This window comes from Tamandua tetradactyla, chromosome 4 (assembly GCF_023851605.1).
Source record: "Tamandua tetradactyla isolate mTamTet1 chromosome 4, mTamTet1.pri, whole genome shotgun sequence".
Classification (NCBI taxonomy): Eukaryota; Metazoa; Chordata; class Mammalia; order Pilosa; family Myrmecophagidae; genus Tamandua; species Tamandua tetradactyla.
In genome coordinates this window covers 194,555,501-194,572,674 of record NC_135330.1, presented here as the reverse complement: position 1 = coordinate 194,572,674, position 17,174 = coordinate 194,555,501, and the positions used below count along the sequence as shown (strand labels likewise).

The window sequence follows — 17,174 nt, the reverse complement described above, 5'->3', positions numbered from 1 at the left end:
CGTGTGTTTTCTATATGCACATGTATACTGTGGGGTACTTCCTGGGATTCATCATCTAAAATAAAAACCCTGTAAAATGCCTCCAAGGAGTCACCGCGTATACAATGTCACCAAAAAAAAAAAAAAAAAAAAAAGGAATAAGTCCTACAGAAAAGTAGGAAATATTTCTGCAAAATTTCTTTTAGAACGCTGATTCTCCTTTAGGCAGTGGAATTACATTAAGTATATGAATATTTCTATGTACATTAAGAAAAAGCTCAGCGTGTCCTCCGGCCCCACTGGATCACGTTGAATAACATGAAGAGGGAGGAGGGGTTTTAGCCTGTCCTGCGCCCCTGCGTCTGCACTGGACGCTCTCCGGTCACGCCCCTGCCTCGGTCCTTCGTGACTCTGTCTGCAGAGGACAAGGGACACAGGTCCGCACGTGACCGTCGAAGCCCGCCGTGAACTCCCGCTGCTGGGAATAATTTAAGCAGAAATAGGTTTGGGGGTGGGAAAGTGAATGGATGGAGCGTCCGGTAAGAGGCGGAGGCGGGTAGGCTGGGCTCACCCTGCTCCGCCGGCGGGGGCTGCAGCGCGGGGGTGGGAGACGGAAGGGGGAGATGGAAGGGGGTCCTCAGCCTGCCCTGGGGCGGTCCAGGTGGAGGGGGGCGGGGAGATGGGAACAGGATGGCAGGGCGAGGGTGTGCGGCTGGGACCCCCGCCAGGGCGGGCGGCGGCGCGCGGGCAACGGCAGATCCGAGGGAGTGGACCGTCCCTTCAACCCAAACCGCCCGGCCGCTGGCTCGGGACCCCTCCCCACGCGGCTGCGCAGGGGCACGCCTGGCCACCCACCGCGAGGGGCTGCACCGCTGGATGCTGGGATGGGTCGGCCAGGGGTGCATGAATAGCCGTCCCGCCGGGCATTGTGCTCAGCTGCCCCATCCCGTGCGTCAGGAGCTGTCCCCACCCCGCCCACCCTCACCCCACCCCCGCCACACACGCCACCTTCACCCAGCCAGCCGCCCCACAGTCAGGGGGACGGAGGGGAGGAGGTGGCTCAAGGGCACCATCTGCTGGGAGGATGCGGTAAGTGCAGTCTGGCAAACTCCCTATCTACCTGTTCTTTTCTTTCCTTTACTTCTTAAATTTTATTTCTATTTTTTTCTCTTTCTCTTTTATGGGCCACCTGTCTGAGTTCATCCCAGTAGAGCTTGGGGTGTCTCCTTCTGGCTTCGGGGCCTACATTTGCTGAGGTGTGTTTTTTTAGGGGGGCCAGGGCATATGCTGGGAGTTGAGCCTAGGTCTCCCAAGTGGTGGGCATTCTGCCACTGAACTAACTACCCGGGCACCCCTCCCAGGCCCCCAAATAGAACTGCATCCCCACGTGAGGTCTGGGCCTTAGTTTGGAGGGGAATTACTGACAAACCAGGGGCAAAATGTGACCTTCAACACAAAACCAAATTAATACAAAACTTTACATGAATAAAGGAAACAACTTGCAAAGTAACCTTATTAAGATAATAAAATGCCCTGAACATAACAGAAAATCACAAAGATTGGAGGGGACACAGAATACGGAACAACTACTCAAAGACATTTATAAAGAAATAAAGGATACCAAGAAGGCACTGTAAGAGCATAAAGAAGAATTCAAAAGATTAAATAGATAAATAGTAGATTTCACAGAGATGAAAGATACTGTCAACCAAGTCAGAAATATACTAGAGATACATGATAGCAGATTTGAAGAAGCAGAAGGAAGAATAAGTGAGTTAGAAGAGAGAACAATTGAACTAGAGTGCACAAAAGAGCAAATGGCAAGAAAGATGGAAAAAATGGATCTCAGGGAAATGATGAACAACAAAAGGCACGTCGATATAAGAATCACTGGTCTCCCAGAAGGAGAGGAGAAGAGTAAAGGGCTGGGAAGATTAGCTGAAGATACAATTGGAGAAAATGTCCCGATTCTTATAAAAGACATAAATACACAAATCAAAGAGACCCAATAGCCCCAAACAGAATAAATCCAAATAGACCTACTCCAAGACACATACTAATCAAACTGGTGAAGGGAAGCAAAAATTCTTGAAAGCAGCATGAGAAAAGTGACCTACTGCATACAGGGGAAACACATAAGGTTGACTACTCAACAGGTACATGGAGGCGAGAAGGCAGTGGTATGATATATTTGAGATCATGAAAGAGAAAGACTTCCAGCCAAGAATTCTGTATCCAGCCAAGTTGTCCTTCAAAACTGAGGGAGAGATTAAAATCTTCAAAAACAAACAAAGGCTGAGAGAACTAGTCAACAAGAGACTTGCCCTACAAGAAATACTAAAGGGAGTTCTGTCAGCTGAAGAAAAAAGACAGGAGAGGGAGATCTGGAGAAAGGCACAGAAGTTAAGAGTGCCAGGAGAAGGGCAATCAAGAGGATAGAAAGAGAAAGAGGGAAAAGAATATATAGATCTGAAAAGTAAAGGGATGGCAGAGCAGCTTTGAACTGAAGCTTTGATAGGTGGGAAGGTAAACTGAGGCAAAGCAAACTCAAACCACATCACTGGATGCCGAGTCTGTTAGAAGGCAGGGAGCTGAGAGCCAGGTGGGAGGAGCCAACACCTGTGCTTCACGGCAGGCTCATGGGAATAGCCTGACCCAGACAGTCGTGATACTGAAATCCAACACCACTTGGATGGAGACGCAGACAGGCAACCCAAAGCAAACCAAAAATATTGTCTCTGAGGAGGCATGAGAGGCAAAGCACTCAAGGGAAAACAACAGGCCGAGGTTTGGGAGCTGGTGAATCTCAGTTCAAATCCCTGCTGTACAACTTTCAATATCGGTGGCCAAGTATAACTGAGCTTCAGTATTCTCACCTGCAAAATAGGGATGATTTGAACTAATTGAGAGAAATAGAAACAATGTATACACACTTCCTGACACTTTGTAAGCATTCAATACATGTCAGCTTTAATTACGGTTGATATACATACGCGTGGTTGACAAGCATCTGCTGAAATTCCAGGAAAGAAGAGTGGAAGCGCCCCTCGTGAGTGAGAGACCTAAGCAGGATCAATTCAGAGAGCACTAATCTAAATGCGTGAAATGGCACAGATGTTTTTATTTCTTCTATTGTATTTTACTTTAGTGAAAACAAATATTTATAAGGGTTTTTCCTGCAAGCTCAGTCTCCCCAAATAATTTTTGCCATGTGGCCTCAAGTTCCTCAAATATGAAATTTCTTGCACAAGATGTGTATTAGTCAAGGTTCCCCAAAGAAAAAGAACTAGCAGGAGATATCTATGTCTATATGATATATGTAAAGATGTAAATATTAAATGATTTACTGTAGGATGGGCTCACACAACCGTGGGGATGGGCAGTCCCAGTTCCATAGGGCAGACCACAAGTGGGTACCTTGATGGTGACACTGAGAGCCCAGGAGAAGCTGCAAGTTGGGAACTCCGATGAAGGTGAAGTTGAATTCCCCAAGAGAAGCTGGCTGAGGTCGGGGTAGAAATTCTTCCTTTGGACTGTGAACTCCTCACTTCTTCCTTGAAGGCCTCCTGATTGACGAGACTCCTCGCATTGCACAGGTGAGCTCCTCCGCTGGTTGCAGATCTCACCAGCCATAGATGTGACCCACTGACTGATGACCTAAATCCATGACAGGCCCTTACAGTACCAAGCAGCCCAGTGCTCGTTTGACCACACAGCTGGAACCATCCCCTGGCCAAGCTGACACATGAAATGAGCCATCGAAGAAGGTATTCAGGAAACGAATCTTGACTCCTAAGCACAGCCTCCCGCCTTGAGGCGCATGGGCTGGTGGCAGGAGGAGAGAGCATCAGATGTATAAATTAGCAACGACAGTTGTGTGCCAAGGGCCGCGGCTGGGCGGGCTCTGGAAGCAGGGCAGAGGAAGGAGTGTCTAAGGAGGAGCTTTCATGAAGGGAGGGCAGACTGGAGTTTTCAGGGAAGCTTGGGAGGCTGCAGGGTGAGGAGGGGGTGAGGACGGATCAGGAAGAGGCTGCAGAGTTTCAGAGGCCATCTGTGGGCATGCGGCTCCAGGAGCAGCAGGAGTTGGGTCCAGGAGGACAGAGAGCACCCCCAGTGTGCCAGGGGGAAGCCTGAACTCCATTCAGCCGATGCGGGCGGAGAGCCACAGCAGGCCCTTTCTTCACCAGAGTGATGGGACTGCTATGTTTCGCATGTGGACAAAAAATTCAAGCAATATAAAAGGCAGGGTAGTAAAGAGTAATTTTCCCCTCCTACCCAAGACTCTATTTAGAAGTAACTAAGTCAATAGTCAGAGGTGACGAAGTTACTGGTTTCTCATATGACTATTACTATCCTGAATTAAATGGCATAAAAATAAATAGTTTTTAAAATTTGTATGTGAATACAATAAAGTAATTTTATTTCTAAAAGTTTGGAGATGAGCGAAGGCAAATGAACATATTTGAGGGAATATTAAAAAAATTAGCATGAATTGTTTACTTTGCGTCTCCTCATTCTTTAAAAAACTTTATTTTGAAGGCTTATCTGTGTTATTCCTTATACTTACGTACTAAATTTTACTGTATAAAATTTGCCTGGTTTGCTATTGCTCTATATGTTACTTTTACACGTGTTATAACTCTGCATTAAAATGTTATTCTTTTTGCCTTAAACAGTTGATTTTCCTGCAGATAAAGCAAAAGGAAAAAAAAAGATTCCTTAGATGTCATGACAATTCGATGGGGAAGTCTTTTAAACAAACAGCGCTGGAACAAGCAGTTATCTGTGCGGAGGGAAAATCCCTCCAAACTTTGCTCCACAGACACAGAGGTGAATTCAAGATGGAGCACAGGCCTAGAGGCAAAAGGCAGAACCAGAGCGCCTCTAGAAGCAAAGAGAGGCAAGGATTTCTTGGGCAGGATACAAAATTTACCAACAATAAAAGAAGAAAAATGATAAATTGGACTTGATGATAATTAACATTTTCTCATCATCAAAAGACACAATTAAGAAAATGATTAGGCAAGTCACAGACGGGGAGAAAATATTTGTAATACGTGAATCTGAGAAAGGACTCACACCAGAGCATAACAGGGATGATGATGACTGCAAATAAACAGTAAAGAAGACAAACAACTTAAAAATGGGCATCAGGCACTCCACAAAAGAAGGTATGCAAGTGGCCTTTTAGCACATAAAACGTCCTCAATGTTATTAGTGATCAGCCAAATGCAAATTAAACCACAGGGAGCTGTTCTCTCACATCTCTTAGAACGGCTAAAACGACAATACAAGTCCTGACAGGACCAAAGGTGGGCAAGTTTGTGGGGGTATTAGAAAACCCAGACGCTGTTGGTGTAGTGCCAAACGAGGCGACCATTCTGGAAGCCTCTCCTAAAACTGACATTTATCTTTTGACCCAGGAATTCTGCTTGTAGCTATTTATTGAAGAGCAATAAAAACATAAATGTCCACAAACAGATCTGTGCAAGGATATTCATTACAGCCTTATTTATAATGGCAATAAAGTGGAAATGACACAAATGACCACCAAGAGAAGAATGCATAAATTAATTGTGGCATACTCAAAAAATGAAAATGAGTAAACTACTGATACACTCAGCAACATGAATCAATCCCTTATGTTGAGATAAGAATCCAGTCACAAAAGAGTATATATTATCTGATCCCACTCATATGAAACCCAAGAATAGGCAAAACGAATCTGCGGTGATAGAAGTCTGGAGGAGGGGGTGGGGGATTGACTGGAAAGAGGTATGAGGAAACTTTCTGGAATAATGTAAATTTCTATAACTTGTTTTGGGTGCTGATTACAGGGACGTATTCTATTGCAAAAGCTCATTAAAAACTAAAAAAAAAATAGACGAGAGACTTTCATATTTATCTACATATTTATATTTTGCTACTCTTAATTCTTTCCTGTAGATCCAAGTTTCCAACATTTTTAAAGGAAATTTTCTCTGGAAATAGAATTCTGGTTGACTTTTTTTTTTCCTTTCAGCACTTTAAAAATGCCATTCCACTGTCCTCCGGCCTCCATTGTTTCTGACATGGAACTGTCATTTGTAGTCTTATCCCTCTGTGTGTAATATTTCTTTTTATACGGTTGTTTTAATATTTTCTCTTTATCTTTGATTTTCAGCTGTTTGGCCATAATGCATTTAGGTGTGGTTTTCTTTGTAGTTATCTTACTCGGGATTTACTGAGATTTTTTTTAGGTCTGCGGCTTACTCTTCTAAAATCAAATTTAGGATATTCTGCTCATTGCTTCTTCAAACATTTTTCTCCCCAGTCTGCCTTCACCTTCTGAGAATTCAATTACACATCTGTTAGATGGCTTGACGTACTCCTAAGGATCAGAGAGGGTCTTTCTTTTTCTTCTTTTGATCTTTTTCTCCCTCTCTTCTTCAAATGGGGTTACATTGGTCTGGCTTCTATCCAGTGACCCTTTTTACCCCTATAGTTCCAACCTGCACTTCAGCCCATCCAGCAAATTTTTCATTTCAGATATACTTTCTGGTTCTAACATTTCCATATGTTTCTTTTGTATAGTTTTCATTTCTCTGTTGACTTATTATGTTTCTCTTTTTCTAAGTGCTTAAACATATTAAAAATAGCTGTTTAAACTTCTTGTCTGCAAATTCCAACATCCGGGTTATTTCTTGACCTGTTTCTGTTGACTACTTTTTTCTTGGTCATGGGACCTGCTTTCTTAATTTTTAAAATTGTATTTTGGACATTGCGGATGATGCATTGCATGGAGTTTATATTACATTGTCCTTCTTTATTGGGTGTTATGTTTTGTTCTGGCAGACAGTTAAATGACTGGTGGATCCCCTTGACTCTCTCAGGCTTGGTTTTTTTTTTTTTTCTGGGGGGGGTGTGTGTGCATGGGCTGAAAATTGAACCCGGGTCTCCCACATGGTAGGCGAGCATTCTACCACCAGGCTTGGTTTTATTTTTTATTAGGTTTATTTCACTTTCGTCTTTAGTCCTAGACAGACGTTCCCTCTGGGTCACAGGGCTTACTTCTAAAGCCTGGCTTTTCTCGGGTCTTGACTGATTGCTCAAAGGTGCTCAGTGAGACTTCCCCAACTCTGGCTGGGCTGGAAACCAGCATCCACCAGCCTAGCCCAATCTCTGGATTGCTATTCAGCTCTCAGTCTTGCAGCACTGCCCTCTGCAGGCTCTCCTGTGTACACAAACCCTTCCATTTCTCTAACAAGGTGTGGGAAACCCTCATGCAAATTCCTGGGACCCTCTTCTCCAGCTGACTCCTCTCCAGTGCTCTGCCCCAGTTTCTAGCCTCTTCCGTTGCCCTGAACTCTGGTGTATGCCTCTTCGTCTCAGTGGGATTCTGTGCTGTGGTCTGGTAAGTGCACCAGGCAGAGAGCTGGGATAACACGGGACTCAGTTGGTGTGGGTCTCCTTTCTCAAAGATCATAGTCTGTGGTGCCTGTTTTCTGATGTCTGAAAACAGCTGACACATATATTCTTCTTCCGGATTTATAATTGTGTACAGTGGGAACTTAAGTCCAGTACCAGTTACTCCATTAAGTGGAAATATGGACATGGGTATGCTGAAAAAGCTCCCAGGTGATCCCAACAGTCTTTCTATCTCCTCCCATCCCCATCCCTGGCTGAGAACCAAGGTCCTAGAAAAAAAGAATTATGCAGTTGGATGCCCAAGCCTTTCTCAGCGAGATGCCATTGTTACTGACAGCACACAACTGATTTTGGTTCACCAAAAAGCCTTCTGACTAATTTTGGCTTTCGAGGAGGATCTACTATAAGGAGATAACGCATGTCAACAGAAACATGCGAGTCCTAACATAGCTCTCATGGTAAATCAATATATTGGAATTTTGATTTTTTATCTCAGGCTCTAGTAAACGTGTTCTAGTAAAAGGTGTTCCCTGAAAGGCAGATCCATTTTTGAGGTGCTAACAACGAAAACAAAAAAAGCTGGATCCTGGTGAAGCTACCAAGGCAAATGCCGTGTAGCTGCCAGCCTGGTCTCTTCAGATGCCACCTCGTTCTCATGGACTGAACTCTGACCTCAGCCTTCATCGGTAGCTCTTTCTGCAAAGGGTTGTGTTAAGGGGCCCTGATAGCATGGTCAGAGTCTTTATAACTGAAGCCTAGTAAATCTTCACATGGCTACCTGCAATGTAGAACTGGTCAAGTTATCTCCTTCATCAGAATAACTTCCAAATAACTGACATTTGGCTGTAAAACTGAAATTCTCATCAAAATGAATGGCATGAAATTACATATATACTGCAATTTATATATTACAATGTTCAAATAAACTATCAAACCAAGCAAATAGATTGACAGTGCTCTTGCATTCTTGAATATAGACCTGGTGGTGCTCTGTGATTATGTGGGTGAATGAGAATTATTTATAACAACATTTGACATGATGAGATAAATCGAAAGTTGAAAAAATCTGCCAAGAGAGAACTGTCTGCGCCTTATGACCCAAACACTGCCACTGCTTTTTATGCAAGTGATTGAAAGAGTTTCATAAAACACAAAGTCCCTGGTCCTGTGCTCCCTGCTTAGGGATGGTCACATGGAAAATGTACCTTCTTCACTATTTTTCCCATTTTCCAAAAGAGAGATCCTATCAATGATGCCAGGAATGCTTTCTCTGTAATTGATCAAGCTTATGCAAGAATTATTTGCTCACCAACTCCCAAGTTTATTGCAAGCTCGGCGGCTTTACTCCCTGAGGCTCTCCTGGCCCCTAGGCTGGGTCCCGGACTCTCCTGTGAACTCCCAGCCTCTAGCCCCTCACCCATGATACTGCGCCTTAGCTGTGTGTCTACATCTCTTCCGTCTCTTCCAATACACGGGAGTTCCTTGAGGTCAGAGACTGTCAAATTCCTCTTCACTCCTGGCACAGTAAAGAGTCCAAGCAAGTTGATAAAATGAATCAGGGAAAAAATACAGAGGGAAATAAGAGGGGAGCCTTGTGCTTGAGAAATGTACAAGCGGGAGGTTACCCTATTTGCATAACTTGCATGGATTATCTGCAATCTACAACATAGATTTTGCAACGTGCTCTTCAGCAATTTTCATAGCATTAAAATCCATACCATGTCATGACTTTTTTCTTGCTCTTAATAATCTTCCTCAAGGCACCACTTTAGATCTCCCAACAAAAGGCAGCGTGATGATGTGTTCATGGTGGAAAAGAGAGAGGATCCAGCCCTTAATAGTAATGTGATTTGGGGTTTGCCGCTAATATTTAAACATTAGTTTTACAGTCACAAACCCGTGGAGGCAGCTGGCTCCGAGTTTAGGGACAGCCTTGGTGTCATGAGGTCTTCTAGTGAATGAATTCAAGATAGTTAAGGTTCAAACACAGATTTTAAATTATTAGCATTAATATAGAACATATTTTAACAGAAAGCAAAATTCTCTTTATCCATTAAATAGTAAATATTTTAGAGAATGTAAAACAACCATTTCCACATTAAAAAACAAGTAGAATATACTATGTCTGAAGACTTATAAGGATTTTATAAATATAAAAAATGTGTGATTGCTAAATAGAATAGATGATTATCTCAAACAAAGTGCAGCGGTTTTGTGGAATTGTAGTTGATAATGTGTTTCCCAGGCAACCAAACTCAGCCCCTGGCATCTTCAGGGAAATCTGCAGTTTTGATATTACTGTGCATGAGTAAACTCCTGGTCAGGATGGAAACTAAAATGACTTTAGAAATTACATTTACTGGAATAAAATCTAATCAAAGCAGCTGACATCACTGGTTTGAATTTCCCCAGCTCTGAAAGATATCATTTCCCCATAAGAGAGGCACCTGGTTCCTGGACTCCGTCAAGCTCAGTGGTTCATCTTGTGAAGAAAGCAGTATATTTTGGAACTACATCGTCATACTCAAATTTTTGACTCAAATTTTTAGTAGAGAAAGGCTTCTTTCAAACAATATCTCTACCTCAGTATTAGAGAGCCTAGGATAGTGCTTACCAGATATTGGGCGCTCGAAAATTGGGTTGAACAAATTGAGATTTTTGCATCGCACAGATTTTCTGATATGTTATGCTTTAATTTTCATTCAATTCAACACATTTAAAATTTTTCCTTATGGTTTCCTCTTTGCCCCAAGGAAGTATGATGTTTAATTTCCAAATGCTTGCAGCTTTTCCAAATATTTTTCTGTTACTGATTTGTAGTCTAATTATTTTATAGCCTGAAGCATTTTATGTGATTTCAATTCTTCTGTATCTGTTGAAGTTTGTTTCATGGCCCCAAATATGGTCTATTTTGCTGAATGTTCCAGGAGCACTTGAAAAGGATGCTTCTGCTGCTGCTAGATGGAGTGTTCTATGAACGTCTGCGGGAAACTTGGCTGACGATGGCACCCAAATCTTCTACATCCCGACTGATTTTCAGCCGCTTGTTCTACTGATACCGAGAGTACTCAGCCTCCAATCATAACAGCGGATGTGTCTCTCTCTCCTTTCAGTTTCATTAGTTTTTGTTGTGGGTATTTTGAAGCTCTATTGTTAGATACACAGATGCTCAGTATCGTTGTTTTCCTGGTGAATTGACCCCTTTTCATAATGTGATGTCCATCTTCATTCCCAATAATATTCCTTGATCTGAAGTCTACTTTGCTAATTATTAATAAAGCCATTTTAGTTTTCTTTTGATAGATGTTAGCATACTATGTCTTTGTCCCTTCGTTTTACTTTTAACCTATGTATATTTGAAGTGCGTTCCTTTTAGGCAGCACATAGCTGGGATTTGCTTTTTTTCTTAATCGAATCTGACAACCTCTGTCTTTTAATTGGTGTATAGAAGAGGTTTTTGTAAATCAGAATGTGCATTCTTTTTGTGGTCTCAACTTTGGTTAATTTTTGTGAACTGACTTCTCAACCTTGGTATTTTGATTCGGTCCTTTTTTTAAAAAAAAAAACTTTGAGAGGGAGAAAGACAGCAGGAAATTTGAAATTTTCGAGAATAAGCATAAATTGTGCCAAGCGCTCTGCCAGATGCCTTTCTAATGCCCACCCACAGGGAGAGCCCTATCATCCCCAGTTAACTGACGAGATACTCAGGGCGCTGTGGCACAGGCTGCGGCTAGCGGTCCCTCAATATATGCTCTCCCCTTCCTCCATACTGATAAGATAACTTCTGAGTAAGGTCATTAAGAGTAAAGAGAACATGCCTAGCCTCCCTTGCAGCTGGCCTTAACTAGTTCTGTCTAGTGGGATGAAGCTTCCTGCAAAGGCAGCTGACATTCTCTGCTTCCTTCTCCATTTCTTCTTCCTTCCTGCTCTCTGAGATACAGATGTGATGACAGCCGCACCGTCCGCCACACTGGACCATGAAGTGAATGGCCACCGTCTTGGGATGGATGAGCTGTGAGCTGCACAAAGCCTGGGTCACCTGAGGACTTCATACAGCATCACATTCCTGCCTTTTGGTGCTTCCCTCCTGATTTTATGCAAAAAAGAAGCAAACATCTACCTTGATTAAGCTACCATGGGGGGGGGTGATTAAGCTACCGTTGGGAGATGGGTGGATTTTGTTATTCATTTCTGAGAAGCCATGGTAAACTTAGATTCTACATGTGGAAAGAATTCTAGACTCTGGGTCAAGACTTGACTCTGTCCAAGACCTGAGTCTGCAGGCTTTGAGGAAAGTCATGCAATCTTTCTGAACTTCAATTCCAACATCTGGAAAATAAAGATGACAACACCTACTTTCCCTGTTGTTTGAATGATTAAATAAAACATTTTAAAATCATTTTGAATGATTAAATAAAACAGAGCTTGGTAGGTATTAAGCACTGTGGAAATATAAGGAAATACGGTCACAAAACTAGAAGATGAGTTTTATGTACAAACCTGAAAAGTAAACTCATGTCACCAATGTACTTTCAGTGGTGTGTGTACGTGTGAGTGAATTGCTAATCATAAATGAGAGTAAGTTGAAAAAGTCATTCTAGTTAGCAACTTAAAGACGTAATAAGTAACAATTAAGTGCTCACCACCACAAACTTGGTTTCCTAACATACCTTTATGTCAAAGCTCTCAAATTTTAAAATATCTCTTTATTTCACACTATCAAAAATATTCAGGCATTATTGTTTTGCCCTGTTTCAATAAGCGGGTTTTAATAAAAATGCAGATTTAACCATTTAGATTTCTGTATAGTACCTGAGAAATTTGGCCAGAATGATAGTTTTGTTAAACGGTGCTTTGTGTTTTAAAACCATATTTCATTTTAACTGTTTTTGAAGTGTGCAGTACGACAAAAATGCAAAGTCCACCTTCGGTCTGAAGCTGGGAGAAAGATGAAAACCTGTGAGCCTGGCTTGCAGTAGGAACTGCCACAGAGTGTAAGAGAGGAGAAGGTGCCAGGAGTCCCGGGCGGATGTGGAAAGCAGCTTTCCATCAGCGTTAGGGACTGGGGGCTGAGACCCGGTGACTAAGGCCAGATGAGAGCAGCTGGGGTGACAGAACTTCAAAGATGACAGCCAAGTTCCCTGCGGATCCAGAGTCCCAGCTTTGAGCAGCCAGAGGGAAGGATCTAGGAAGTGTGGAAGTGGGCAGCAGAGGGCCAGCTCCATGCTGCATGTGCATCTCCCCAGGCCTGGGAAGCACCAGGGTTGCTGGGGTTGGAGTCCCAGACCTCCCGTTTGCACCTGGCTACTGCAGTGCATGTGCTTTTCTGTCTGGAGTTTACCTAAGTCATATTGATTTTTAAGGTTCAGAGTTTCTGGTACGGCAGAAATGGGGAGTCTGTGTTGTTACTCTCTCACTCATCTGTCCTGGTGAGAGGACCCTAAACATCCAAGCAAAATGTGAAGCACGACATCTTGGAAAGAAATAATTTGCTTCTGGAAAAAAACATCCCAAATGTTACATATGTAAGAGGACCCTTCCGTTAGTCAATATTTGATTTCTGAATTTGCAGACTGGCGCTCCATGAAAAAAATCATGGGTCATTTTTTTAACCTATACTTTTTTTTTTTTGAAAATGGAATACTTTTAAAGGTGATAAAATTCAAATAGTAACTTTGCTTTCCTCATCGCTTGTCCTATGTTGGACGTGGCGTGGGATGCCGGTTTCCTGCACATCCAAAGGCCCCTGCTTCCCCAGAGCCACCACAGCCAGGGGAGTCTTCTCCAAGGACAGACCCAATTGGGGCCGACTCCAAAGACAAGGCAGCTCTCAGAGCTGACCGCCAGGAAATACAGTGTAGCACAGATAACGGCAATCTTAGTCCACTCTACAAGGACTCTACTCTTGGGGCGGGGGTGGCAGGGACAGAGAATAAGAGAGAGAGAGGCTGAGGGATTTAATTTCCTCTTTACGAGGTGACCCCAAACACACGATAAGATTAAATCCACCATAACTTTCATTTTGGCTTACAGAATAAATACCAAGAACACTTCACATGAGCTTAAAAACCAATGTGAAATCCTGTCAAAAATTCTGGTCCATACTTTTGAGAATATATTCCCCTAAAAATAACATCAGAGGGAAAAAGTAATCTGCAAACTGCACCTTCAATTCCTGCATAACTACAAAAAAAAAAAAAAAAAAGGTGGCGGGGGGGCGGATTAAGTGCTCAAAGGGGAAGAATAGCTCATTCTAGTTTGTCAGCATGATTGAAAGTTTTAGAACTTTAAAACCATTTTTCAACAGATGGAAAGAGGAATGGGGAAGCAGAATTTTTCTCTCCTTAGGTCTGCAGAATGGAAACAAGTGAAAATGGACTGGTACCCACTGGCCCAGGCACATTCACTGGGGCAGCAGGTGTTAGTAGAGCTCAGTAATTGGGGTCTTTTTAGTTCCTGTATCCATCTATCTGCCTCTTGGTTATCAAACAGGCCCAGCTTAAGGCTTCCCCTTCTGGAGCCCTGGGCTGTAAGCACCTCGAAGACCGGAGCAGAGTCTTATTCATCACTGCAGCCCTAAAATCTGGCACCAGCACCTCAACTAGCCCACATGGCACCTTTGTGTACATTTTAAAAAGTGCCCCTTCTTTGTGTAGCAGTGCCCCATGGCAGGGCACAGGGCATGGTGAGCTGGATGCAATGGGGGATGCATTTTAGTCCCAACCTAGAGACATGCCCTATTGTAGGTACAATCTACTCAACCACCCATGGTGACCCTGCCTGGCCTGTGCCCGGCATATACTAGGGGCTCAATAGACTTGCTGAATGAATGAATGAATGAATGGACTGAGATTCAGAAGAACTAAGTTTTTCTTCTTGGTGCTTCCTGCAGTTATTCCAGCGGTAGCTGACTAAGTCTTTGGACAAGTCTTAGCTCACTCATCTCTCAAAATGTGGTGGGTGGGGACCAGGCCCTAAAACCCGGAGAGGGCTGGGAGGCTCTGACCTGCATGCCTGCGACGGCATTCGCCACAACCTGGGAGCACTCAGCTAGGGCCATTCTCAATACTCATTTGTAAATGGCCCAGAAACTCCCTCTCGGTTAGGGTGGGATGGCCCTGCCCAAAGCTCTGGTTGGGGCACCCTTCAAACGACATTCCTTCTAGTAGGTCCTTCACGTAGTTCTTTCTGCCAGAGACGCCACTAACGGGATCGTTTTCCAAATGCGAAGTATCAGCAAATGCACCTGATGGTGGCAAGGACATTTCTCTCTCTTTTTCTAAAACCCAGGCCAACCGTATGTGTAACTTTGAATCAGGTGGGATTTGTCTGCTGCCTCTTCCTCTTCGGCACCCTTTCCCACCCATTTCTCCCTGTCCCCGGAGACCCCCTGCTGCTCAGAGCCCTCTGGGGTAGGGCCGCGCCCTCCCACCATCCCAGATGACCCACTCCCCTCCACCCTGACCCAACTCACATCAAAAGCCCCCGTTCCTCCAGTGCAGTTTACGGATTCTCAAACGTAAGTGCACTTAATAAACATCTGGGGACTAAAGGGCAAAAAAGCCTCATCCTCACTCTCAAAGTCTTTGATTCTGCTGGTCTCGGGTGGGTCCTGAAGTCTGTGTTTTTAAAAAGGAGTCCAGGGGATTCTAATGCACCTTTAGGCTTGAGAAACATGGATTTTGGTGAGCGGTGCAAAGCCTCTGGGGGAGTCTGTCCACAGGAGGGGTGTGGGGTGCCGACGGGCACTTAGGAGAACCCTCTGGTAGTACTTCAAGCAGCGATGAAATGGAAATGAAAAAATTCAATCCATAATTTTTAGACCCCAGCGACAGATGAGCTCTGCTCTGGAATCTTTCCTAGGTTTCCTTAAATGATTCTGACTTTTTGCAGTTTCTCTCCTTCTCCCATGTCTGAATTCAGTCTTTAGAAATTCCAGCTCCTCCCTACCTCCAGCAGCTCTCCTCAGACTCACTGATAAGGTCTAAATCAAAGTGGGGCTGGCAAGGGAAGAGCTGACGCTCTATTTATAGAGAGACCTTTTGTTAGTCAGGTTTGTGAGCTTCCTTGTCCTTTCCTGTCCAAGGGAATCCACTGTGGGTCAAAATCCCTGAACTCATGGAATTTACAGTCAATTTGAGCCCCATATTCCCCTCTACTTTTCTTCTCTCCCAAATGGAGCCTCTCTAGTGGTTGGGGAACTTGTTGCTAATGTATCTACCTCCTGGCCAGCGGCTGGATGAACCAGACCTTGGGGCTGCCAAGACCCTCCCCCCCCACCCCCAACTTGCAGTGGTGTTGGCAGGTGATTCTGGTTCTATTCTTAGGGCTAATGCAGAAGTCAAATGAGACTTAAAGCCAGAAATCCAAAGTAATCCTACGCTGTGCCTGCTACACTCATTAAGCTTTGGGGAAGGTACGCTGGATTCTGCTCGTCCAGCCCAGTAGACCATGAGGCTGGCTGATGGTGGGCACAGATGTCTCCTACAGATAAATCCACCCTACGGTGGAAGATTTCATCCTCTATCCTCAGAGTTTAAGGTACCACTCACCTCATAATGAGGATGGTCACCTTCGCCAAGTGCTCTGTCAACACCATCTTCCTCGATTCCTCGATTCCCCCGGCACTTTGCCATTTTATGAAGGTGAGCCCAAGGCACAGAGAGGGCAACCAACTTCCCAGTTTGAACAGGGGACATATGACTCACAAGCTCATGCTTGGGTCCATCAAATCTTCCTACTTCCTACAGACTCATCAGTTTCATAGAGAAACACACAGTGTCTGGGGTGTGATATTCCAGGGATTTGATATCCCTCGAATGGAAGCTCTGGAGGCAGAGTACAGTTCCACACTTTTCTTTCTCTCCCTAAATGAAGACCAACATATCTTGCTAAAAGGGGAAGAAACTGTGGCTAGAGGTGTATTTCATGTGGGATAACACTGAGCACTTCTGGGAGAGCAACCTTCAGTCTTGAGTCTCTGAAGACCCACCCATCTTCCCACCCAAGGCTCTCAGCCACTGAAGGAAGGGAAAAGACCCAAAGCCTATGGTTCCCAAACTGAGTACCAAGGCACCCTGGGCCACTGCAGCAAACTCTCGGGGACACTTCAGGCTATCTTAGAACTCCAAGGGACACACAACAATGCTGGATTTCTGTTGGATACCAGGTCAACTGACAGCTCAGAGTAATTCACGGAGTCAAAACTAGACGGCACTTCATTCCTTTAGATGAGGTAGCTTTATGAAGATGGGGTTTGGTTGTTCTGTGATAAAAAGTACAGAGTGAAAATCGGGGTAGAAGAGGAGAGAAGGGTGGCATTATCTGATCTGATTCCAAGGTTCGAGAAGGTGTGCAGGGCCCAGGAGGCACACACATACCATTTGCAAGCAACTGTGGTGGTTCAAAAATGAAATTAAAATATTATTTGTTCTTCCAAAATATATGCATTAATTTTTCAAATGGCCACTAACTTTTCTGGACATAAAAATTATCAAATGGTTTAAGTAAGACTCTCAGGTATTTATTTGGCCTTGGAGACACTATAAAAAAACTATTTAGACACACGTGTCACGGTGAATTGAGAAGGAATCTCAGGGCTGTCCCCACAGTGTGACGAAGGATTAAGATTCCAGCAAGGATGCGGCCCTGGGAATCGACTTGAGGTCAGCACAGGCCAAGTCAGTTCCCTTACGGCTTCACTGGGGAAGAGGGGGTTAGAGTTCCACAAGTTCAGGACAGGCCCCAGGTTGGGGAGGCCAGCAAGTGAGTTCTTTGCAGTTGGTGAA

The 17,174-nt window shown here is 44.0% G+C and overlaps 1 protein-coding gene and 1 long non-coding RNA gene across 6 annotated transcripts in view; one reads left to right on the top strand and one right to left on the bottom strand.

Annotated features, from left to right (window-relative positions):
- The window catches only part of MTUS2 (microtubule associated scaffold protein 2), a 565,128-nt gene that overhangs the window by 40,823 nt on the left and 507,131 nt on the right, over window positions 1-17,174 (bottom strand). The window lies entirely within an intron of this gene.
- Window positions 961-11,785, top strand: LOC143681698 (uncharacterized). Of its 2 annotated transcripts, XR_013174787.1 has the most exons (3): window positions 961-1,068; window positions 10,314-10,516; window positions 11,328-11,785. It is a non-coding gene; the product is annotated as an uncharacterized LOC143681698 (long non-coding RNA). The 2 variants fall into 2 exon arrangements; XR_013174786.1 differs by lacking the exons at window positions 961-1,068; window positions 10,314-10,516 and adding an exon at window positions 1,162-1,235.